We start from the raw sequence: 26378 nt of genomic DNA on the forward strand, positions 1-26378 counted from the left end.
ATGTTAGCTGAGTATTAAAGATTCTGGAGTCAATCAGTTGATTCCTTCTCCAGAATCACAGTGAAGCTCCAGAATGGCTGCAATGCCATCAGGTGATCCAGGGTCACTGGCACCAGGAGCTTGTCTGACACAATGAGAGGCTTTTAGAGGGCAGTACCTGAGGCATCTGACCTGGGAGGAGGGCCTTGGCATGGAGCGAGGGATTGATGAGGTCAGAGGACAGCAGAAATGCTTGGGACAAGTGTTTCTAACCGATTCCTTCAGTATCATTGACTGAGGCCCAGACTGAGCTCCAGATTTTTTACAGTTTTAAATAAGATCTAAACTTTTTCGGAACGGAACTCGAGCAATATTTCCATGATCTGTTTAACGCACCCACTCCCTTCACTCACCCCCTGGAAGACATGACTACCTACAGACCATGTTACCTACAGCTCCAAAGAATGGAAGGGATTGATAACGTACCTATTTGCTCTGTCAGTCGCACCATCTTGTGAAGGTTTTCTTCCTCCCTCCCTCTCTCAGCTCGCTGTCTTCTCCATCACAAAACTGCTCAGATCTTCTCCCCGACCACATTCACTCCGAGACAGATCAGCCAGTTAGTTGCAGTCAGTGCAGCTCCCTTTCCTTCACTAAAACTGCTCGTACAGCCTCCTGCCTCAAATTAACTCAGTTTACAAACCGATTGCGATGTCTGATCTCACTGTGATGGACAGTGTGAGGGTCAGACTTGCTCTGTGATGTCACGGTTTGACCCGTCCAGTTAAACAAGTCTCACCTTGATCAAACTGAGTGTTACAAAACCCTGTGAGTTTCCTTGGATTACAATAACTTGATATTTCAGAATGCACTAACATTTTCCCAGTCTCTGTAATCCACTGATTTTGACCTGTCTCTGGGATCCGTTAGTTTTCCAATGCCAGTTAAGTTTGGGGTGTGTTCAAAGCTGACAACTTCAATTTTATTCTTTGGAACTGCAGTCCGAGTTGCTCATGAATCATTTTTTTGTTTGTGAAATATTTCATTAGAGAATGGGAATTATCATGGGAAACACAGTGGTTCGCACCGCAGCCTCACAGCTCCAGCGACCCGGGTTCAATTCTGGGTACTGCCTGTGTGGAGTTTGCAAGTTCTTCCTGTGTCTGCGTGGGTTTCCTCCAGGTGCTCCGGTTTCCTCCCACATGCCAAAGACTTGCAGGTTGATAGGTGAATTGGCCATTGTAAATTGCCCCTAGTATAGGTAGGGGAATATAGGGACAGGTGGGGATGTGGTAGGGATGTAGGATTAATATAAATGGGTGGTTGATGGTCGGCACTAGTTCGGTGGGCCGAAGGGCCTGTTTCAGTGCTGTATCTCTAAACTAAACTAAACTAAACTAAACTCTTTGATAAGCCAGATTGCCGATGCTTAACACATTCATATGATGCTGTTGCCAAAATATAAACCATGTTGAAATTCTTTTGCCTATTATATGCCCATTCTGAAGGTTTGTTCATAGCTTCTTGCACCGTGTCGCAGTCTTGCACGATGTTGACACCCCTCCCTCCCTCCCTGTTTGGTGTAAACTGCATTCATATACGTTATGAACAGCACTGATTCTTGTGGAACATCACTTCCCACCTTCTGCCGTTCCAAATTACAACCCTTTACCTCGACAGTCTGTCTTGCAAATGGCTAACTAATTATTCTGCTACTTGTCCCCTGACTCCTCATTCTCTGACCTGATTCATGAGTCTATTATGTGGTATCATATCCCAGATCTTTGAAAACCCACAGAATCACAGAATTGTTACAGTGCAGAAGGAGGTCACACAGCCCATCGTGTCTGCACGGTCTCTCCGAAAGAGCAATTCGCTCAGTTCCATTCCCCCGCCTTCTCCCGGTAACCCTGCACATTCTTCCTTTTCATATAACTGTCTGATTCCGTTTTGTATGCGTCAGTTGAACCTGTCTCGACCACGTTCCCAGGCAGTGCGTTCCAGACCTGAACCACTCACTGTACTCTCTCCAATGCCCTCACATATACCCTAAAGTGCGGTGCCCAGAACTGGACGCAGCACTCCAGCTGAGGACTAACTAGTGTCTTATACAAGTTCAACATAACCTCCTTGCTCTTGTACTCTATTCCCCTATTAATAAAGCCCAGGATACTGTATGCTTTATTAATCGCACTCTCAACCTGTCCCGCTACCTTCAATGACTTATGCGCATATGCATGCAGGTCCCTCTGCTCCTGCAGCCTCTTTAGAATTGTACCCTTTGTTTTATGTTGTCTCTCCATGTCTTTCCTCCCAAAATTAATCACTTCACATTTCTCTGCATTGAACTTCATCTTCCCATTCCACCAACCTGCCCATGTCCTTTCGAAGTTCTACACTATCCTCCTCACAGTTCACAATGCTTCCAAGTTTCGTATCATCTGCAGACTTTGAAATTGTGCCCTGTACACCAGGGTCTCGGTCATTAATATATATCAGGAAAAGCAAGGCTCCCAACATTGACCCCTGGGAAACTCCGTCACAAACCTTCCTCCAGCCTAAAATCATCCATCAACCGCAACTCTCTGTTTTCTGTCACTCAGCCGATTTCGTATCCATGTTGCTACCGTCCCTTTTATTCAATGAACTACAAGTTTGCTCACAAGTCTGTTGTGTGGCACTGTATCAAACGCCTTTTGTAATCCATGTACACCACATCAACAGCATTGCCCTCATCAACCCTCTCTGTTACCTCCTCAAAAAACTTCAGCAAGTTAGTTAAACATGATTTTCCCGGTCCATGCTGACTTTCCTTAATTAACCCACATTTGTCCAAGTGACCAGTAATTATTCTTTTTAGCAATTTCCCCACCTGACTAGCCTGTAGTTGCTGGGCTTATCTTTACACCCTTTTTTGAACAATTCTCCAGTCCTCTGGCACCACCCCCAAATCGAAGGAAAAGTGAAACATTATGGCCAGTGCCTCTGCAATTTCCACCCTCACATCCCTCAGTATCCATGGATGCATCTCATCCGGTCCTGGTGTTTTATCCACTTTCAGTACAGACAGCCTATATAATATATCTTCTTTATCAATTTTAAACCCCTCCAGTGTCTGAATACCTCCTCTTTCACCATTGCCTGGGTTGCAAGGAGGGAGACAGAAAGCAGGAAACTACAGGCCAGTTAGCTTAACATCTGTCTTAGGGAAAATGTTGGAAGCTATTATTTAAGATGTCATAGCAAAAGTTGGAGGATCAAAGTTATCTTGGAGAGTTGTGGGGCTGGACGAGATTACAGAGGTCGCACTTGAACCACAAAGCTTTCATATCTGTCTCCATTCGCTAAAGTGGGCAATGGTCCCACCGCAATATGGGCAGTCAATGTGAGAGGCTCGGTACCATCAGGAAGAATTGGTCATGTCCTGTATTCTTGTGAGTGTGTTTGACAAGTGCCTTCAGCTCCAAAATCAAGTAAGATATCTGACTAATCAGTTGCCATTTTCTCAGTGGTGGGAAAACTGCCGTTACATCTGGGCACATCCCCGACAACGGTCACAAATAAAATGCAGGGAACTAACAACAGAAAGGAGCCTTACTGTGCTCTTTACGGCATTCATTGAAAACAATCTCAAAATTGCTTTTTCCTTTCAAAGCCTCATCTGTTAAAGTGGAGACCAATTTAGCCATCAGATGCTGAATCCCCAACAGTCCTCAGTGTTATCCTCTTGTGACATGCTAACAGTTAGAACATAGAACAGTACAGCACAGTACTGGCCCTTCGGCCCACGATGTTGTGCCGACCCTTTAACCTACTCTAAGATCAAACTACCTGCATACCCTTCATTCTACTATCATCCATGTATCATCCAGTTAGCTGGCGTTGCCTGTGGGTTTCTGCAGCTGAGGCATTTCGCACGGGTTTTGCGACCTCAGTACATTTTCGCAGAGCCACAGGGCAGCTGGGTGGAAAGGAACGGAAGAAAGTATTACAGTTACTCGCAACTGAACTCTGCAGGTTTTACCCGACCAGCCTGATCTTACATGTGCTGTGGGTGTGAGGCTACATTCTCCATCCTCGACCATGAACGATACGCAAAGCTCTGGTGTTCTGCAAAACCTGCGAGGAGCTTCACTGCTCTCTTTCGCCAGTCTGTGTGATACTAAGAAACATGATTATCCCCTCAGCACGGAATAGTTTATTCTGGAACATTAATCGATGGAAACCACCTCCCAGATAAATGATGCATTCAGTAAGGCTCCGGCATGTATCCGTAGTTTTACGACATACCTACACGATATATAGAAACTGCATAAGTGACTGTTCATCATTGTATCTCAGTCCAAACATTCTACGTAGCGGTATTTTAACACAGTTTGAATTCTGATTGTGATTTTTCCATAGAATTTGCTGCACGTAAACAGGCCATTTGGTCAGAATATGGGTATGGTAGCCTACTGCTGAAAGTAACCCAGAATGCCTGGACTAATGATTGGAAATTGTCAGTTCAAATCCCACCGTAACCACAGGGGAGTTCAAAATTCTGTTAATTAAATACATTTTGAATTATCAGCGATAGTGACTATGATTGTCACAAAAAAAACCATCTGGTTCACTCATGCCCTTTCGATAAGAAAATCTACCGTTCTTACTCAGTCTGGTCTCTCTGTGACTCCAGAACCAAAGTTATGTGGTTGACTCTTCAATGTCTTCTGAATTAGCCTCACAAACCTCTCAGCTGTATTCAGGAAGTTGGCTCGCCACCAGCTTCTCGAGGGCACTTCGGGATGGGTAATAAATACTGGCCTTGCCAGTGATGCTCAATGAATGATATTTTAAAAAAACAATCCATGCCAGTATTTATGCTCCACATGAGCCTCCTCCCACCCTTCTTCATCCAATCACCCTTCTTCAGCCAATCACCCTTCTTCAGCCAATCCTGTCAGCATAGCTTTCTATTCTTTTCCACTGCTAATATGATAATGAGTTCTACATTTTCACCATTCCCCAGGTAAAGGAGTTTCTCTTGAATTCCTTATTGGATTTATTGGTTACTATCTTGTAGTGATAGCCCCAAGTCCTGGTTTCCCCCAATGAGTGGTTTGTGCATGATTTACATTAACCTGCTGTTAGTGGCAGAGGGTGGTGGGTGCCTGGAACGTATTGCCAGCGGAGGTGTTAGATGCGGGCATGATGACATCTTTTAAGATGTATCTAGACAGATACATGAATGGGCATGAAGCAAAGAGATACAGACCCTTAGAAAATAGGCGACAGGTTTAGATTTAGGATCTGGATCGGCGCAGGCTTGGAGGGCCGAAGGGCCTGTTCCTGTGCTGTAATTTTCTTTGTTCTTTGTTCTTTGTTCATGTGAAGCACAAGTTTCATCAAATCATCCAATATTTTTGCACTTTATTTTAATGTCAGCTGTGGCTCAGTTGATCGCGCTCTCACAGCTGGAGGTTGTGGTTAAGTTAAACCCCTACACAAAAAGATTCCTCAGACATATCAAGTCCAATTTCCTGAGGGAAATGGAGAACCCACAGCCACGGGATAGGCCAACTACAAGACTACCACTTGTTATAACAGACTGCGCGACAACCCAAGGCCCTAATACCCCCTACCCCTGAACCCAAAGACCTAAAATGAAGGCCCTGCCCTTAGGCCCAAGACCCCAACCCCAGCCCTAGCCCTAACCCCAATCCCCACAACACTCATGTAACCCCCGCCCCAGACCCAGCCAGGACCATAAAATCTAACCCCAAAATTCTGCACTTTCAAGGCCATCTGGCCTGTGCTGCCAGGGTCTCTACTGGGGAACAGTCGTGCCTAAGCTCACACCCCAATACCAAACTTGCGGGCCCTTCACCCCCAGGAATACATCCAATTCCCATTCCATTCCCAAATAATTATGTAACAAATAAACCAAAGTTTTAAATTAACACCTGAGTGTAATGGGTGTAGGGTTACAGATCTCTTAGATAGGCAGGTCAGTTTTAATTATAATTATAATTAAATCCCCCCTCTTAGATAGGCAGGTTAATATTAATTATCATTCAATCCCTCCTTACTTCTGCATTTTAAATTTAGAATATAAATGTATTGCTGTTACAAGGACCTACCACACAGTGGCGCTGGGGAGCTAAAGCAACCCATTAATGTCCCAGGACTGGGTGATTTTACTGTTTGTTTGTTTTTGATGGACTTGGGGTGACCCAGCATGGGGTAGGGCTCTGTTACCATGGCAAACAGGTTATTTTGCAGGGCCACAAATGCACAGATCGGGCTTCCCATGGGACCATTTAAATTTAAACTTTAAAAACTTAAAAAAGCTGCAATTGTTTCAAACCCAGTGGGTCAATTAAAATTAAATTTAAAAGCAGCCTAATTGTTCCCCTTTGTTTCAGGACTAGGTTTTTTTTGCAGAGGTTACAAAGAACAAAGAACAGTACAGCACAGCAACAGGCCATTCGGCCCTCCAAACCTGCGCCGATCTTGATGCCTGCCTAAACTAACACCTTCTGCACTTCCGGGGCCCATATCCCTCTATTCCCTTCCTATTCATGTATTTGTCAAGATGTCTCTTAAACGTCGCTATCGTATCTGCTTCCACCACCTCCCCTGGCAGCAAGTTCCAGGCACTCACCACCCTCTGTGTAAAAAACTTGTCTCGCACATCCCCTCTAAACTTTGCTCCTCGCACCTTAAACCTATGTCCCTTAGTAACTGACTCTTCCACCCTGGGAAAAAGCTTCTGACTATCCACTCTGTCCATGCCGCTCATAACTTTGTAAACCTCTATCATGTCAACCCTCCACCTTCGTCGTTCCAGTGAAAACAATCCGAGTTTTTCCAATCTCTCCTCATAGCTAATGCCCTCCAGACCAGGCAACATCCTGGTAAACCTCCTCTGTACCCTCTCCAAAGCCTCCACGTCCTTCTGGTAGTGTGGCGAGCAGAATTGCACGCAATATTCTAAGTGTGGCCTAACTAAGGTTCTGTACAGCTGCAACATGACTTCCCAATTTTTATACTCTATGCCCCGACCGATGAAGGCAAGCATGCCGTATGCCTTCTTGACTACCTTATCCACCTGCGTTGCCACTTTCAGTGACCTGTGGACCTGTACGCCCAGATCTCTCTGCCTGTCAATACTCCTAAGGGTTCTGCCATTTACTGTATACCTCCCACCTGCATTAGACCTTCCAAAATGCATTACATCATACTTGTCTGGATTAAACTCCATCTGCCATTTCTCCGCCCAAGTCTCCAACCGATCTACGTCCTGCTGTATCCTCTGACAATCCTCATCATTATCCGCAACTCCACCAACCTTTGTGTCGTCCGCAAACTTACTAATCAGACCAGCTACATTTTCCTCCAAATCATTTATATATACTACAAACAGCAGAGGTCCCAGCATTGATCCCTGCGGAACACCACTAGTCACATCCCTCCATTCAGAAAAGCACCCTTCCACTGTTACCCTCTGTCTTCCAGGACCGAGCCAGTTCTGTATCCATCTTGCCAGCTCACCTCTGATCCCCTGTGACTTCACCTTTTGTACCAGTCTGCCATGAGGGACCTTGTCAAAAGGCTTTACTAAAGTCCATATAGATAACACCCACTGCCCTTCCTTCATTAATCATCTTTGTCACTTCCTCAAAAAACTCAATCAAATTAGTGAAACACGACCTCCTCTTCACAAAACCATGCTGTCTCTCGCTAATAAGTTCATTTGTTTCCAAATGGGAGTATATCCTGTCCTGAATAATCCTCTCTAATAGTTTACCTACCACTGACGTAAAGCTCACCAGCCTATAATTTCCTGGATTAACCTTGCCACCCTTCTTAAACAAAGGCACAACGTTGGCTATTCTCCAGTCCTCTGGGACCTCACCTGTCGCCAATGAGGATGCAAAGATTTCTGTCAAGGCCCTAACAATTTCTTCCCTTGCCTCCCTCAGTATTCTAGGGTAGATCCCATCAGGCCCTGGGGACTTATCTACCTTAATGCTTTGCAAGACACCCAACACCTCCTCCTTTTTGATAATGAGATGACTGAGACTATCTACGCTCCCTTCCCTAGGCCCATCATCCACCAAGTCCTTCTCTTTGGTGAATACTGATGCAAAGTACTCATTTAGCACCTCGCCCATTTTCTCTGGCTCCACACATAGATTCCCATCTCTGTCCTTGAGTGGGCCGACCCTTTCCCTGGACCCTTTTCCTTAATCCTGTTTGCCAATGACTTTTCATGACCCCTTTTAGCCCTCCTAACTCCTTGCTTAAGTTCCTTCCTACTGTATTTATATTCCTCAAGTGCTTCATCTGTTCCTAGCCTTCCAGCCCTTACAAATGCTTCCTTTTTCTTTTTGACTAGGCTCACAATATCCCGTGTCATCCAAGCTTCCCGAAACTTGCCAAACTTGTCTTTCTTCCTCACAGGTACATGCTGGTCCTGGATTCTAATCAGCTGACGTTTGAAAGACTCCCACATGTCAGATGTTGATTTATCCTCAAACAGCCGCCCCCAATCTAAATTCTTCAGTTCCTGCCTAATATTGTTATAATTAGCCTTCCCCCAATTTAGCACCTTCACCCGAGGACTACTCTTATCCTTATCCACAAGTACCTTAAAACTTAGGGAATTATGGTCACTGTTCCCGAAATACTCCCCCACTGAAACTTCGACCACCTGGCCAGGCTCATTCCCCAATACCAGGTCCAAAATGGCCCCATCCCCAGTTGGACGATCTACATACAGTTTCAAGAAGCCCTCCTGGATGCTCCTCACAAATTCTGCCCCATCCAAGCCCCTAGCTCTAAGTGAGTCCCAGTCAATATAGGGGAAGTTAAAATCACCCACCACCACAACCCTGTTACCTTTACATCTTTCCAAAATCTGTCTACATATCTGCTCCTCTACCTCCCGCTGGCTGTTGGGAGGCCTGTAGTAAACCCTCAACATCGTGACTGTACCCTTCATATTCCTGAGCTCCACCCATATTGCCTCGCTGCATGACCCCTCTGAGGTGTCCTCCCGCAGCACAGCTGTGATATTCTCCTTAACCAGTAATGCAACTCCCCCACCCCTTTTACATCCCCCTCTATCCCGCCTGAATCTTCTAAATCCTGGAACATTTAGCTGCCAATCCTGCCCTTCCCTCAACCAAGTCTCTGTAATAGCAACAACATCATATTTCCAAGTACTAATCCAAGCTCTAAGTTCATCTGCCTTACCTGTTATTCTTCTCGCATTGAAACAAATGCACTTCAGACCACCAGTCCCGCTGTGCTCAGCAACATCTCCCTGCCTGCTCTTCCTCTTAGTCCTACTGGCCTTATTTACTATGTCCTCCTCATTTATTTCACTAGCTGTCCTACTTCTCTGGTTCCCACCCCCCTGCCACACTAGTTTAAACCCTCCCGAGTGACGCTAGCAAACCTCGCAGCCAGGATATTAGTGCCCTTCCAGTTTAGATGCAACCCATCCTTCTTGTACAGGTCCCATCTGTCCCTGAAGAGAGCCCAATGGTCCAGATATCTGAAACCCTCCCTTCTACACCAGCTGCTCAGCCACGTGTTTAGCTGCACTATCTTCCTATTTCTAGCCTCACTGGCACGTGGCACAGGGAGTAATCCAGAGATTACAAGCCTAGAGGTCCTGTTTTTTAACTTACTACCTAACTCCCTCAACTCCCCCTGCAGGATCTCATCACTCTTCCTGCCTATGTCATTGGTACCGATGTGTACCACAACCTCTGGCTGTTCACCCACCCCCTTCAGAATGCCCCTTGGCCGTTCAGAGACATCCTTGACCCTGGCACCAGGGAGGCAACATACCATCCTGGAGTCTCTTTCACGTCCACAGAAGCGCCTATCTGTGCCCCTGACTATAGAGTCCCCTATAACTATTGCTCTTCTGCACTTTGTCCCTCCCTGCTGAACAACAGCCTGCTGCTGTTTTCCTCTGATAGGCCATCGCCCCCCAACAGTATCCAAAATGGTATACTTGTTAGAGAGGGGGATAGCCACAGGGGATTCCTGTACTGACTGCCTGCCCCTTCTAGCGGTCACCCATCTATCTGCCTGCACCTTGGGTGTAACCACTTCTCTAAAACTCCTGTCTATGATGCTCTCTGCCACCTGCATGCTCCTAAGTGCATCCAGTTGCCGCTTCAACCGATCCATGCGGTCTGTGAGGAGCTGCAACTGGGTACACTTCCTGCAGATGTAGTCGGCCGGAACGCTGGAAGGTTGTGGAGCACAAGGTAAACCCAACACGTGGTGGGGCTCTGCTACCGTGGGAACCAGGGTGTTTTTTTTACAGGGGCTCAATGCACAGACCACATTTCCCATTGGGTCAATTAAACTTTTAAAAAACAGCCCAATTGTTTCAGGATAAGGAGACTTTTCCCACCAATCACATTCAACAGGCAGCTCACTCACCTTTATTCAACAGATTCTGCAATGAATCATCCATTTTCCCCTGATGAAGCTGCAGTGAACAGCGAAACGTCATTAGCAACAAAGGTATTCTTCAAAGTAACTGACACACATACACTCCTGCACACTAAAAGCCATCATCCCAGGCACACCTTTAGGGGACTGGTGAAGTCACAACTCATGCGGTTCCACCGCATATCCACAAAACTGGACGATTTCAACAAAGCGGTCACCACCCTTTTCACCGCACTGAGACGGAGGGGGTACACAAAGAGATTCCTCAGACATATCAAGTCCAATTTCCTTAGAGAGATGGAGAACCCACAGCCACGGGATAGGCCAACTACAAGACTACCACTTGTTACAACATACTGCGCAACAACTCAAGAGATAAATAGGGTAGTGAGAAACCATTTTGAAAAGTTAAAAGGGGATGTTAACTCACTGAGCCAATATAGCATAACATCAGCTTTCAAAAGAGGCAAAAACCTAAAGGATCTATTGGTCACGAGCAGCGGAAAGGCACAAGCCGTATCAAATTGCGGTGACAGACTATGTGGAACATGTAAGCACCTAAAGGTCTTAAAAATCTTACAAAACGAGAAGACAGGAAAAACCGCTTTAATAAAGCAAACAATTATATGCGAGCAACAAAATGTAGTCTATGCAATTCGATGTAAACTCTTTTTTTTTTAGTTTAAGAGGACTTGTCTTATACAAATGTCAGAATTTGGAGCAAGAGTAGGCCACTCGGCCCCTCGATAGTCAAGCCCAATGCTGTCCTCGCCTGTCCTTCACTCCTCCCTCTTTGCAGCTGTACAATGCTGCCCCAGACCACGTTAGCTATCCCATACAGACCCAGTGGTTTTTCAGGCTTTGCATGGTTCAGTGTCACAGCGTCTTTACCGAGTGCATGAGCTAGAAAACCCTGGAAATCTGTTTCTTCCATGGCTCCGCCTTTGCTGTGCTGTTTTTTTTTGGGTGCATTTCCCGTACTGGTCTCCATTTTCACCTGGATCAGGGATCAGGCGGAACTGAAGCTGGTGATTCAGTCTGCAGCTAGGAAGACCCAGGGTGAAGTGAGTTTCTGCTGATGCTGAAATGAGGTCATGCTGGACAGTGTATAATTTGTGTAGCAAAAAGCAGTTTTGAAATATTTTTACAGATCAGTTGGGGTAATGCTTATTTTTTGCTGTGTCTGTGGACATGTTAATTTGCAGAATAAAAACCATTGAGAGCAGAGTGAAAGCCCATGGGTGTGTGAACTGTTGTCTTCAATGGACATGATGTTTGCAGACAAGACTTGAGAAAGGACTGATGTGGATTTTTTCCCCCCTCTGAACTGAATTTTCAAAAGTACTCGTTGCTGCTTCTCTTCTCTCACATGGATGACCTGCAGCTTCCTGTCCCTCCATTCAATCTCACAACTGAACCGGCTGAACAAGGTTCTGGTACACGGGCAGTTTTCGCTGCACAGGAGAATGAAGTTGCCCTAATATCTCCTTTTGTGGCTTTATATCCTGTGAAGCACCTTGAGATGCTGTACTATGTAATATAAGTATAAGTTGTTGACATATTATCCTGTCCATCGTTAAATGGCCCAATTCCCATCGACACTTCCAGTTGTTTTATTTATGTGTCTGTAAAATATTTCATTCTTTTGTTTTATGTTCCTTGACAATTTAATTTCACACTTCCTCTTTGCCCTCATTGTTTTTTTTTTAACCTTCCTTCTAATCTTTGTATTTGCCCTTGTCTTGCTGTCCCCTGCTTTCCATGTATTTAGTGTATGTCTCTTTCCTTCCCACCAGTTTGTATTTGGGCACGTTTTGGGTCAGGTGGGACTGACTGGGTGTGCGGCTCCAGTCAAGATCTGTCACAGGCACGATGGGCCGAATGGTCTTCTGTGCTGTACCACTCCATCACTTGTCACAGGCTCGTCACCCTCTGGAACAAACACGTGTAACAGAGAGACCTTTAAAAGAGGAACTGGCTAAGGTCCTGAGAGGACATTGTGAGTTACATGGAGTTAGTGGCCAGGTTAGATTATGATGTGTCCTCCTGGAGCCTCAGGGTGTTGACAGAGCAGCTGCCCAGAGGATTTTCCTGAATTGGCGAGGGTCCTTTCCATTCCAAGAGAACACATTAATATGTAAGGAGGGATGGGAGAGCGTGAGGTTTTACTGTCTACTGGATGAGGCGAGCTCGATGGATCTGATAGTCTTTATGTACGTTTGTGTAGCTGACTGGGGATTCAGTTCAGGTCGTACCTGGTAAGTGGCTCAGAGAGTTCACCCAATCAGCAGCTCTGTCTAAGGGCAATAGACTGGCATCGTGGTCATATTACTGGACTAGTAATCCAGAGACACAAGTTCAAATCCCACCAAGACAGCTGGGGAATTGAAATTCAGTTAATCAAATCAGAATTTGGAATTAAAAATCTTGTATCAGTGATGGTGTGCATGAAAGTAGGGGATTGTTGGAGCAACCCATCTGGCTCACTAATGTCCTTCAGGGAAGGAAATCTGCCATCCTGGTTGACTCTAAGCAGCCCTCTGAAATAGCCTCACAAACCACACAGCTTTCTTCAAGAAGGGATGGGCAATAAGTGCTGGCCTCGCCAGCAACGCCCACATCCCGTGAATGAATAAAACAAACTGAAGATGAAGAGAACTCTTCTTTTCTTCGCTTTTCTGGTCCTTATTCTAGCCCGCGCACAAATCAGAAAAAAACACAGAAAGTTTGTCCAATTTGAATCCATGTTTATTTCCAGATTTCACATTGAAGTCGTTGAATTAACGTGACTTGATAGAGAATTGACAGATGGATAGGTTCCTGTCTGCTCCGTCCAGCATGTCCCACACAACTGCGATGCCTTCTCATCACAACACAGATTGACTCCCCACCCCACCCTCGACCATGTGATCTCCTGAGAGAGGCGAAAAACCAGACATAAAAACCCAGGCCAATTTGGGAAAAAGATCTGGGAAATTCCTCTCCGACCCCCTTAGGCGATCGAAACGAGTCCAGGAGATCACTCTAGCCCTCTTCAGCCACTGCTTTCCAAGACAATAGCTTTCCCACACACCATCTGAACACACTGCCTCAGAGTTTAGTCTCCAACCATCTGCACTCTAGCTCTGTACTAGCATGTCCAGGGTTCCCACTTCCCTGCTAACTGTGACATCTTTGAATTTGTTGGGAACTGATGCCATTCCTATAGTCTGTGCTGGGCTCTCAGTGGATTGGAACTGAGTTACATAGCCAGCAATGTTTGGATGGAACATCAGCTCCGAAATATTGACGGCCAAATGGGGGGGAATGTGGATCTAATTATCGGGATGCATCGGCACAATTTCCCTGGGGAAAACTTGGTAAGGCGTGACCTCCCTTTTAAGCCATTTTTTCAATGCCTTATCCATGGAGGGCACGCCCACATGCTTTTCCCCTCCCTCCGTCCCTCCCCGGCTCCCGTGCTGTGTTCAATTTTAGCACACCCCAGAACTCAGCTTGTTGACACCCAAAGACAACCCAGAACAAGGAAACTACATACCAAACACCCCCTCCAATTCCCAAGGGGCACCCAGGTGGGTGGAAAAAGCCTCGTCAATCGGAAAATGAAGAGAACCTTACAAGGGAGCAGCTTGCAAAGGATCAGCTTCCAAGGGCGCTGATCATCATTCAGACATTCTAGACGCACTGCTGCCGACGAACCAAGTAGTGCTGAGGACGAGGAGGGTGGAGGGGCCTGTCTGTGAACAGGGGCGAAAGAGACCAAGGGCAGACATGATAAAAGTGAGCATCACAACCATGAGTGTCACATTGCTGCTATACCCTAATCTGATGAGCATTCCATCTGAACAGCCAGACCGTCAATCAGAAGCTGGAAAGACCCAAATCTCCTTCAGCTTACTGTTTGGTTCTGGCGCTGGCTCCCACGAATAACACTCACTTTCATCAACTTGTCCTGGGAGCCGGAGTCTGGTCCCATGCAGGTTCCACCCTTCTAACCCTGAGCACCAGTTGGACAGTGTCCAGCCGTGTGTGGAGGACGCTGGAATGAAAACTGATGTTTCCCTTACTAAAAGTAGGGTCGTCTTTAATCTCCAAATAACTTGGCTTTCTCCGTGGGCTCCTGAAAACAGACCGGCAGTATTCAACACCAGGATGTAGAAGGAGGACGGTTTGTGAGGTCAATGAAGGGTTAACCAGAACCACCATCTGCTGTAAATTTCCCGAGCATCCTGGAGATCAGGCTACCCTGAGCAACAGAATCTCGAAACCAAAGAACCACAGACAGTCCAGCCTCCACCATGACTGCCTGAGGTCCCCCAGCAGATTGGGGATTGTCCGGTGATACGAGCAAGTCGATCGATCTGGTAAACCCCCCCCACCCCGCCAAGTCCCGAAGATATTCTGGACCACCTCAGTGTGGATCATCCACTCGGAAGGTGAACTACACAGCAGCTGAGTGTGTTGACTGTTGTGTTGTTCACCCCGGCCAAATGTGGCAGCAAAAGTGTCACCCCGTCCTACAAGCACCAATGGGAAGCAACGTATCTCCTTGACAGAGGGACCCAGGAGGGAGTCCCACCCTGTTGACATACCGGACTACTGTCATATTGTCTGTCTGCAGACACACTGACTTACCCCGCCGTCCCGAGTCTGAAAGTGCACACTGTCCTAATATACCGTTCACACCCTGACCGAGCCTGTTGAAATGCCAAGTGAGCTCAAGCACGCCCACTGGCCTGGAAGCCCATTCATCCTGAATGTGACCTCCTCCAACATCACCCATTTGTCAAAGCATTAGCTGAAGAACCTGGAGAAAACAGTGTTCCCCAAGAGCATCAGCTCGAGTTCAGATGCTGTGACAAAGGCGAGCTGTGGAAACATTACTGGCAGTGGGGATAGTTATCCAGAAGTTTCACCTGGAGAAATCTCCCCAACAGTTCTCTTCTGGAGAATTATCCCTGACTCTCAGTCCCAATACTAAAAGACCATGGTGTCACCTGCCAGAATGGCCACTGGTAGATGGTTCCTCTGAGCATCAAAGCAAACCACATTGTGAGAAACATGGAGGCTCAAGCTGCCAATCCAGAGGATACTCACTACTTCTGGTCTCTTTACCCCAAGAGCGATCCCCCCCTTCCAACTGGCAAAGGCAGGATTACTGCTTGGGGGGGTGCAGCCGGACAGGGTATCAAAGATGAAGTGTTGCGAGCTGCCTGAATTCCAGGTCCTAATCTGCAATGCAGGGAGCTAGCATGGTACAAAGGACATTCAGTTCCGGATACAGCCTGGGAAAGGCTGTTGAAGGTGAGTGTATTGGTGGGTTGATGGAAGGGGCCTACAGACTAAGTTCTCGAGTGAGCAGTGTCCACATCTTAAATGCCAATTGGGGAATGCCTGAAGGTTCTGCCGCAGCAGCTCCTCCACTTGCTCACCAAAGAAGGCATCGGCACCAAGGGGCATCTGCAGTACCTGAAGAAAGCCCAAGGTGCTTGGCCATACTAATCGGTGATGCAAGATCCACTGGGCGACAGACTCTGCTCCTACAATGAGGGCATCCACACAGCCAGCTGCTGCAGTCGATGTTCTCTGTAGGTGGTCCACACTCCGTACCCGCTCACCTGCCGGTGAGGCCGCCCCCCCCAGTGGATATGGTGGTAGGGAATTGGGGGAGATGTGCCAAACCCTGCAGGAAGCTGCGCCAGATCCCACTTGTGGGTGGAACCAGGCGATAACTTTCCTTCTGATACCTTCACGACTACAGTTGACCAGATACCAGTAAACTGCAAGGTGTGAAGCAGGGTGCTGGAGGTCCTATGGATACTGTCTAACCTGGCCTTAACCGGAGGACGCTTATCAAGGGAAAAAGAATCCAGCAAAGGTCGATGCTTGTGGCCTTTTGCAAAACCCCAAGCATGGACTCAAACCCCCAAGTGAAAGGACTTCCGGAAGCCACAGTTTCAGACTCAAGGTCACCCTCGTGTTAAATACATGAAAGCCTAAACGACTGGAGGTCGTGGTCTGACTCAGGCTCCCAACTGGGCTTCCGAGGCAGGATGCCTCCAGGAAGCTTCCAAGGGCTCAACCGACAGGGAAGGTTGATAATAGTACATCTCGGGGAACAGAGTCGAGGGCGGCTGGATTAGCTACGAGCTCATGAACACGAGGGCCGATGGAGATAAACCCTCGACACATGTTCCCCTGCCACTCGGGGGAGGTGCCAGTGAGGCACAGGTACCCTCCCTGCGTGAGAGAGCCCTTGGAACCTAGATACCCCTTAAGAATTGCAGGGAGTGGCTGAAGGTGAGTCCACAGAGGTGAGGAGGCAGACACAGATCGATAAAAAGTGAACAGAGACCTGCGACTGCTCTCACCAAAGTGGCAATCACCCCCAACCTAGGTGACCCTGAGTGGGGTCGAGTCCCCCAAGGGTGGTGACCCCAGATAAGCTGCCGCCAACTGGAGACCAATGTCCCAGGGCTGGGTTGGTGTCACCAGAGGATGGCTCTGGTGAAGGACCACCAACACTAGCTGGTGGGGCTTGGGGGAACCAGCCTTATACTGGCACCAGTCGGCACGGACTCCTCAGAGCTGGCTGGCGCCAGGGGAGGACTCTTCCTCAAATTCTGGGAGGTCTCGGTACAAGTTGGTACCGGGGCCTCACCCGATTGTGCGGAGGGGATGGCAGCAACTGGCAGGCGAGTGGCCTGAACCAGCCGGTCCCACTCGACACAATCGAGGCAACAACCAGAGCGTTCCCCCTCGAGACCTTCAACTTCAGTCCCAAGGTGAAGCTCCAGCCGATATTGGTCAGAGCTGACTGTACGGACTGGATCCTAGCCAGTGCCAGTGCAGTTAGTCCTGAGCAATATCAAACTGAGCCTGGAGTTGGAGCAGGGTTACTGCTTGATGCCGATGCGGGGACATGAGGGCCGGACGTGAAGGTCCAGCCTGGGGGCTAAGATGGGGAAGAGGGTGTGGGGCAAATTTCCCAATTTAGGCGGCACAGTGGCGCAGTGGTTAGCACCGCAGCCTCACAGCTCCAGCGACCCGGGTTCACTTCTGGGTACTGCCTGTGTGGAGTTTGCAAGTTCTCCCTGTGTCTGCGTGGGTTTCCTCCGGGTGCTCCGGTTTCCTCCCACAAGCCAAAAGACTTGCAGGTTGGTAGGTAAATTGGCCATTATAAATTGCCCCTAGTATAGGTAGGTAGTAGGGAAATATAGGGACAGGTGGGGATGTGGTAGGAATAGGGATTAGTGTAGGATTCGTATAAATGGGTGGTTGATGGTCGGCACAGACTCGGTGGGCCGAAGGGCCTGTTTCAGTGCTGGATCTTTAAACATAAACATAAACATAAACAACAATAAAAATAGATGTCGAAGTAAATCTAGGAGGAGCTGATGGGGATGATAGACCTGGTGGGGATGGGAAATAAACCAGAAGGGAGAGAGATTCGGTTTCACACCATCTCCAGCCATCGGAGGAGTGTCTAGATGGACCAGTGGCTGGGTTGTTGTTGGCCGTCAAATTAAACCAACAAATGAACAGATGTGGAGTTGGCACTGAGAAATGGATGGGACACAGAGGGATGGGGTGAGGAGAATTTCAGGGACACGGCTCCCTCCTTTGTAGTATTTTGAGTTGGTTTGGGGCAGGATGTGCTGCTTGTTGTGTGTCCTGATGCACTTGTTCTTTGTGCTTTTGTTACTCATCCTTTAGTCTGTGGGTAATTTGATGGAAATTTCCTCTTGCTCATCCTGACACCAACCATGTATGTCTGGAAGAAGAAGCAAAAAACAGATCAGAATCACTGGATTGGAACGAGACATCTCTCGGCATTTTCTAATTCCACTGCTAGTTAAACTATTTAACCTGGAAATGCTGAATGCAGATTCAGAGTGCACCATTACTTATGGACGTGTCTCTTTTCTGATGTTCCTGGCCACAGATTCTGATGTTAGCTGAGTATTAAAGATTCTGGAGTCAATCAGTTGATTCCTTCTCCAGAATCACAGTGAAGCTCCAGAATGGCTGCAATGCCATCAGGTGATCCAGGGTCACTGGCACAAGGAGCTTGTCTGACACAATGAGAGGCTTTTAGAGGGCAGTACCTGAGGCATCTGACCTGGGAGGAGGGCCTTGGCATGGAGCGAGGGATTGATGAGGTCAGAGGACAGCAGAAATGCTTGGGACAAGTGTTTCTAACCGATTCCTTCAGTATCATTGACTGAGGCCCAGACTGAGCTCCAGATTTTTTACAGTTTTAAATAAGATCTAAACTTTTTCGGAACGGAACTCGAGCAATATTTCCATGATCTGTTTAACACACCCACTCCCTTCCCTCACCCCCTGGAAGACATGACTACCTACAGACCATGTTACCTACAGCTCCAAAGAATGGAAGGGATTGATAACGTACCTATTTGCTCCAATAGCTGGCTCTGTCAGTCGCACCATCTTGTGAAGGTTTTCTTCCTCCCTCCCTCTCTCAGCTCGCTGTCTTCTCCATCACAAAACTGCTCAGATCTTCTCCCCGACCACATTCACTCCGAGACAGATCAGCCAGTTAGTTGCAGTCAGTGCAGCTCCCTTTCCTTCACTAAAACTGCTCGTACAGTCTCCTGCCTCAAATTAACTCAGTTTACAAACCGATTGCGATGTCTGATCTCACTGTGATGGACAGTGTGAGGGTCAGACTTGCTCTGTGATGTCACGGTTTGACCCGTCCAGTTAAACAAGTCTCACCTTGATCAAACTGAGTGTTACAAAACCCTGTGAGTTTCCTTGGATTACAATAACTTGATATTTTAGAATGCACTAACACTTTCCCAGTCTCTGTAATCCACTGATTTTGACCTGTCTCTGGGATCCGTTAGTTTTCCAATGCCAGTTAAGTTTGGGGTGTGTTCAAAGCTGACAACTTCAATTTTATTCTTTGGAACTGCAGTCTGAGTTGCTCATGAATCATTTTTTCGTTTGTGAAATATTTCATTAGAGAATGGGAATTATCATGGGAAACACAGTGGTTAGCACCGCAGCCTCACAGCTCCAGCGACCCGGGTTCAATTCTGGGTACTGCCTGTGTGGAGTTTGCAAGTTCTCCCTGTGTCTGCGTGGGTTTCCTCCAGGTGCTCCGGTTTCCTCCCACATGCCAAAGACTTGCAGGTTGATAGGTGAATTGGCCATTATAAATTGCCCCTAGTATAGGTAGGTGGTAGGGGAATATGCGTTCCGAGCCATTTGAGGGAGGCTCTATCATGCTGAGCAAGGAGTTTCTGATGGCGAAGCCCACTCCATGCTGTCTTGGTTCTTCAGGATCCCTGCCCTGCCAGAAGAAGGTGTAGTCTTGCTCTGCTAGAGAGCCACTCGCGGGGAGGCGAGTCTCCTGAAGTGCTGCAATGTCCACATTGAGTCTATTGAGCTCGTTGTTAATGATGGCGGTCTTCCGAGAATCGTTGATTTGTGTAAGGTCTTCCGACAGGCCAGGACACATAGTTCTGACGTTCCAGCTTGCAAAGCGAAGGGCTGGTACCTTCTTTCCTTTTTTCATGTTGTTTGGTGCGGTGTATCAGTCCACCTTTCGGGCAATGACCCTGAGCTCCAAGCACCCATTGAAGCAGGCAGACTGTGGCGGGACAGAACCTTATTGACCGGGGGCTGCCCGGTTTGAGGCGGGCGGTAGCTGTCCAGTGAGGTGCAATGACCTCTCCCACCGACAAAGGCAACCCGTGGCGCCCAGTTTCTACACCAATTTATCTGGACTTATAACCCGTAACTGCTGCCTTCCGTGTTGTTTCAGTCGCTGTGAGGCAACTATGGAGTGACCTCTCCATGGCGCATGCCTGGGCAAATTTATGGAGGTTGAGAGTTGCCCAGTCGTCAAAACCCCCCTCTCGGCCTTTCTGGTGGGGTCCAAAGGAGTGCAGGACACGACGTTTGGCACCAGTATGGCTGCAGGAACTGCCAGAAACATGCCAAAAGTGACACATGACCGCCTACGGGGTTCCGCTCCGGATTTTCTGTTAGGGTTTACTCCCTTAGCCTTGGTCTCTCCCGAGACGCCCACAAGGCAGTGGGGTTGTTGGGGCCCCTACACAGGTGTAGGATGGTGCCGGTGGGAGGAGGGGATGCAAGGGGGAGGGGTAGAGGGAGGGGGTGGGGGGGGGTGCAGGGGAAGGGGGTGCGGGGTGAAGATGGTGCGAGGGGGGGGCGGGCTGGTGAGGGGGTGAGCTGAGAGGGTGGAGCAGGGAAGGGGACGGGGGTGAGGGGGGGTGGAAGGGGGGTAAAGGGGGGGGAGGGGGGGTGGAATCTGGTGCAGGTAATAAGCCATTTCCTCAGTGCCCACCATCGACGTCCGGAAAGCTCATCCACGTCCTTCGGGAGGTGAAGCATCTTTTGGCAGACTTAGAGGTGATTACATTTGCTAAGGGTTTTTTTTTGCAGTGGTTTAAATAAAGGCATGCAGCATTGCCGACAGTGCGCTGCAGATGCTCTCCGAGCCATCTCCCGCGGGCGCTTTGAAGTTGCGGCCGGGGGGGCCGTTCGTGGATGTTTTGGGTGTTCGGGGCACCTTTTCCCAGGACTTCTCTCGGGTCCCGCAGCTCCTTCTTCACCTCAATGGACTTACCGCATGCCGTGGCTGCAGACACTCTGGACTGTGAAGACAGCAGGATCGGAGATTAAAGTATCGGCAGCTGTTCTCGTCAGTTTCATCCGGATCAATTTCATTGAGAAAACAAAGAGCAGGTGTGGCTGGGGGAGGGCAGTGGGCCCAGGTAACATACCCTCAAATGGCTCGGAACGCATACTGTCCATCCGACTGCTCACCACCTCTGGTCCAGTACACCTACTCAGCATCTATGCTCCAACACTCTGTTCCGCACCTGAAGCTAAAGACCAGTTCTATGAACAACTCCATAACATCATTAGCAGCATCCCCAACACCGAACACCTATTCCTGCTGGGGGACTTTAATGCCAGGGTTGGGGCCGACCATGACTCATGGCCCTCCTGCCTTGGGCGCTATGGCGTTGGAAGGATGAATGAGAACGGGCAGAGACTGCTTGAGTTGTGTACCTATCATAACCTCTGCATCACCAACTCGTTCTTTCACACTAAACCCTGTCACCAGGTTTCATGGAGGCACCCAAGATCACGTCGTTGGCACCAGCTAGACCTCATCGTCACAAGGCGAGCCGCCTTAAACAGTGTTCAAATCACACGCAGCTTCCACAGTGCGGACTGCGACACCGACCACTCCCTGGTGTGCAGCAAGGTTAGACTCAGACCAAAGAAGTTGCATCATTCCAAGCAGAAGGGCCACCCGCGCATCAACACGAGCAGAATTTCTCACCCACAGCTGTTACAAAAATTTCTAAATTCACTTGTAACAGCCCTTCAAAACACTCCCACAGGGGATGCTGAGACCAAGTGGGCCCACATCAGAGACGCCATCTATGAGTCAGCTTTGACCACCTACGGCAAAAGTGCGAAGAGAAATGCAGACTGGTTTCAATCTCATAATGAAGAGCTGGAACCTGTCATAGCCGCTAAGCGCATTGCACTTTTGAACTACAAGAAAGCCCCCAGCGATTTAACATCCGCAGCACTTAAAGCAGCCAGAAGTACTGCACAAAGAACAGCTAGGCGTTGCGCAAACGACTACTGGCAACACCTATGCAGTCATATTCAGCTGGCCTCAGACACCGGAAACATCAGAGGAATGTATGATGGCATGAAGAGAGCTCTTGGGCCAACCATCAAGAAGATCACCCCCCTCAAATCTAAATCGGGGGACATAATCACTGACCAACGCAAACAGATGGACCGCTGGGTTGAGCACTACCTAGAACTGTACTCCAGGGAGAATGCTGTCACTGAGACTGCCCTCAATGCAGCCCAGCCTCTACCAGTCATGGATGAGCTGGACATACAGCCAACCAAATCGGAACTCAGTGATGCCATTGATTCCCTAGCCAGCGGAAAAGCCCCTGGGAAGGACAGCATTACCCCTGAAATAATCAAGAGTGCTAAGCCTGCTATACTCTCAGCACTACATGAACTGCTATGCCTGTGCTGGGACGAGGGAGCAGTACCCCAGGACATGCGCGATGCCAACATCATCACCCTCTATAAAAACAAAGGTGACCGCGGTGACTGCAACAACTACCGTGGAATCTCCCTGCTCAGCATAGTGGGGAAAGTCTTTGCTCGAGTCGCTCTGAACAGGCTCCAGAAGCTGGCCGAGCGCGTCTACCCTGAGGCACAGTGTGGCTTTCGTGCAGAGAGATCGACTATTGACATGCTGTTCTCCCTTCGTCAGATACAGGAGAAATGCCGTGAACAACAGATGCCCATCTACATTGCTTTCATTGATCTCACCAAAGCCTTTGACCTCGTCAGCAGACGTGGTCTCTTCAGACTACTAGAAAAGATCGGATGTCCACCAAAGCTACTAAGTATCATCACCTCATTCCATGATAACATGAAAGGCACAATTCAACATGGTGGCTCCTCATCAGAGCCCTTTCCTATCCTGAGTGGTGTGAAACAGGGCTGTGTTCTCGCACCCACACTTTTTGGGATTTTCTTCTCCCTGCTGCTTTCACATGCGTTCAAATCCTCTGAAGAAGGAATTTTCCTCCACACAAGATCAGGGGGCAGGTTGTTCAACCTTGCCCGTCTAAGAGCGAAGTCCAAAGTACGGAAAGTCCTCATCAGAGAACTCCTCTTTGCTGACGATGCTGCTTTAACATCTCACACTGAAGAATGCCTGCAGAGTCTCATCGACAGGTTTGCGTCTGCCTGCAATGAATTTGGCCTAACCATCAGCCTCAAGAAAACGAACATCATGGGGCAGGATGTCAGAAATGCTCCATCCATCAATATTGGCGACCACGCTCTGGAAGTGGTTCAAGAGTTCACCTACCTAGGCTCAACTATCACCAGTAACCTGTCTCTAGATGCAGAAATCAACAAGCGCATGGGTAAGGCTTCCACTGCTATGTTCAGACTGGCCAAGAGAGTGTGGGAAAATGGCGCACTGACACGGAACACAAAAGTCCGAGTGTATCAGGCCTGTGTCCTCAGTACCTTGCTCTACGGCAGCGAGGCCTGGACAACGTATGCCAGCCAAGAGCGACGTCTCAATTCATTCCATCTTCGCTGCCTTCGGAGAATACTTGGCATCAGGTGGCAGGACTATATCTCCAACACAGAAGTCCTTGAAGCGGCCAACACCCCCAGCTTATACACACTACTGAGTCAGCGGCGCTTGAGATGGCTTGGCCATGTGAGCCGCATGGAAGATGGCAGGATCCCCAAAGACACATTGTACAGCGAGCTCGCCACTGGTATCAGACCCACCGGCCGTCCATGTCTCCGTTATAAAGACGTCTGCAAACGCGACATGAAATCGTGTGACATTGATCACAAGTCGTGGGAGTCAGTTGCCAGCATTCGCCAGAGCTGGCGGGCAGCCATAAAGACAGGGCTAAATTGTGGCGAGTCGAAGAGACTTAGTAGTTGGCAGGAAAAAAGACAGAGGCGCAAGGGGAGAGCCAACTGTGCAACAGCCCCAACAAACAAATTTCTCTGCAGCACCTGTGGAAGAGCCTGTCACTCCAGAATTGGCCTGTATAGCCACTCCAGGCGCTGCTTCACAAACCACTGACCACCTCCAGGCGCGTACCCATTGTCTCTCGAGATAAGGAGGCCCAAAGAAGGGGAATATAGGGACAGGTGGGGATGTGGTAGGGATGTAGGATTAGTATAAATGGGTGGTTGATGGTCGGCTCTGACTCGGTGGGCCGAAGGGCCTGTTTCAGTGCTGTATCTCTAAACTAAACTAAACTAAACTCTTTGATAAGCCAGAATGCCGATGCTTAACAGATTCATATGATGCTGTTGCCAAAATATAATCCATGTTGAAATTCTTTTGCCTATTATATGCCCATTCTGAAGGTTTGTTCATGGCTTCTTGCACCGTGTCGCAGTCTTGCACGATGTTGACACCCCTCCCTCCCTCCCTGTTTGGTGTAAACTGCATTCATATACGTTATGAACAGCACTGATTCATGTGGAACATCACTTCCCACCTTCTGCCGTTCCAAATTACAACCCTTTACCCCGACAGTCTGTCTTGCAATTGGCTAACTAATTATTCTGCTACTTGTCCCCTGACTCCTCATTCTCTGACCTGATTCATGAGTCTATTACGTGGTATCATATCCCAGATCATTGAAAACCCACAGAATCACAGAATTGTTACAGTGCAGAAGGAGGTCACACAGCCCATCGTGTCTGCACGGGCTCTCCGAAAGAGCAATTCGCTCAGTTCCATTCCCCCGCCTTCTCCCGGTAACCCTGCACATTCTTCCTTTTCATATAACTGTCTGATTCCTTTTTGTATGCGTCAGCTGAACCTGTCTCCACCATGTTCTCAGGCAGTGCGTTCCAGACCTGAACCACTCACTGTACTCTCTCCAATGCCCTCACATATACCCTAAAGTGCGGTGCCCAGAACTCGACGCAGCACTCCAGCTGAGGCCGAACTAGTGTCTTAAACAAGTTCAACATAACCTCCTTGCTCTTGTACTCTATTCCCCTATTAATAAAGCCCAGGATACTGTATGCTTTATTAATCGCACTCTCAACCTGTCCCGCTACCTTCAATGACTTATGCGCATATGCATGCAGGTCCCTCTGCTCCTGCAGCCTCTTTAGAATTGTACCCTTTGTTTTATGTTGTCTCTCCATGTCTTTCCTCCCAAAATTAATCACTTCACATTTCTCTGCATTGAACTTCATCTTCCCATTCCACCAACCTGCCCATGTCCTTTCGAAGTTCTACACTATCCTCCTCCCTCCTCACAGTTCACAATGCTTCCAAGTTTCGTATCATCTGCAGACTTTGAAATTGTGCCCTGTACACCAGGGTCTCGGTCATTAATATATATCAGGAAAAGCAAGGCTCCCAACATTGACCCCTGGGAAACTCCGTCACAAACCTTCCTCCAGCCTAAAATCATCCAGCAACCACAACTCTCTGTTTCCTGTCACTTAGCTGATTTCGTATCCATGTTGCTACCGTCCCTTTTATTCAATGAACTACAAGTTTGCTCACAAGTCTGTTGTGTGTCACTGTATCAAATGCCTTTTGTAAGTCCATGTACACCACATCAACAGCATTGCCCTCATCAACCCTCTCTGTTACCTCCTCAAAAAACTCCAGCAAGTTAGTTAAACATGATTTTCCCGGTCCATGCTGGCTTTCCTTAATTAACCCACATTTGTCCAAGTGACTAGTTATTTTTTTGAGCAATTTCCCCACCTGACTGGCCTGTAGTTGCTGGGCTTATCTTTACACCCTTTTTTGAACAATTCTCCAGTCCTCTGGCACCACCCCCAAATCGAAGGAAAAGTGAAACATTATGGCCAGTGCCTCTGCAATTTCCACCCTCACATCCCTCAGTATCCATGGATGCATCTCATCCGGTCCTGGTGTTTTATCCACTTTCAGTACAGACAGCCTATATAATATATCTTCTTTATCAATTTTAAACCCCTCCAGTGTCTGAATACCTCCTCTTTCACCATTGCCTGGGTTGCAAGGAGGGAGACAGAAAGCAGGAAACTGCAGGCCAGTTAGCTTAACATCTGTCTGAGGGAAAATGTTGGAAGCTATTATTTAAGATGTAATAGCAAAAATTGGAGGATCAAGGTTATCTTGGAGAGTTGTGGGGCTGGACGAGATTACAGAGGTAGCACTTGAACCACAAAGCTTTCACATCTGTCTCCATTCGCTAAAGTGGACAATGGTCCCACTGCAATATGGGCAGTCAATGTGAGAGGCTCGGTACCATCAGGAAGAATTGGTCATGTCCTGTATTCTTGTGAGTGTGTTTGACAAGTGCCTTCAGCTCCAAAATCAAGTAAAA

The sequence above is a fragment of the Heterodontus francisci genome, chromosome 1 (assembly GCF_036365525.1).
Source record: "Heterodontus francisci isolate sHetFra1 chromosome 1, sHetFra1.hap1, whole genome shotgun sequence".
NCBI classification, from domain to species: domain Eukaryota; kingdom Metazoa; phylum Chordata; class Chondrichthyes; order Heterodontiformes; family Heterodontidae; genus Heterodontus; species Heterodontus francisci.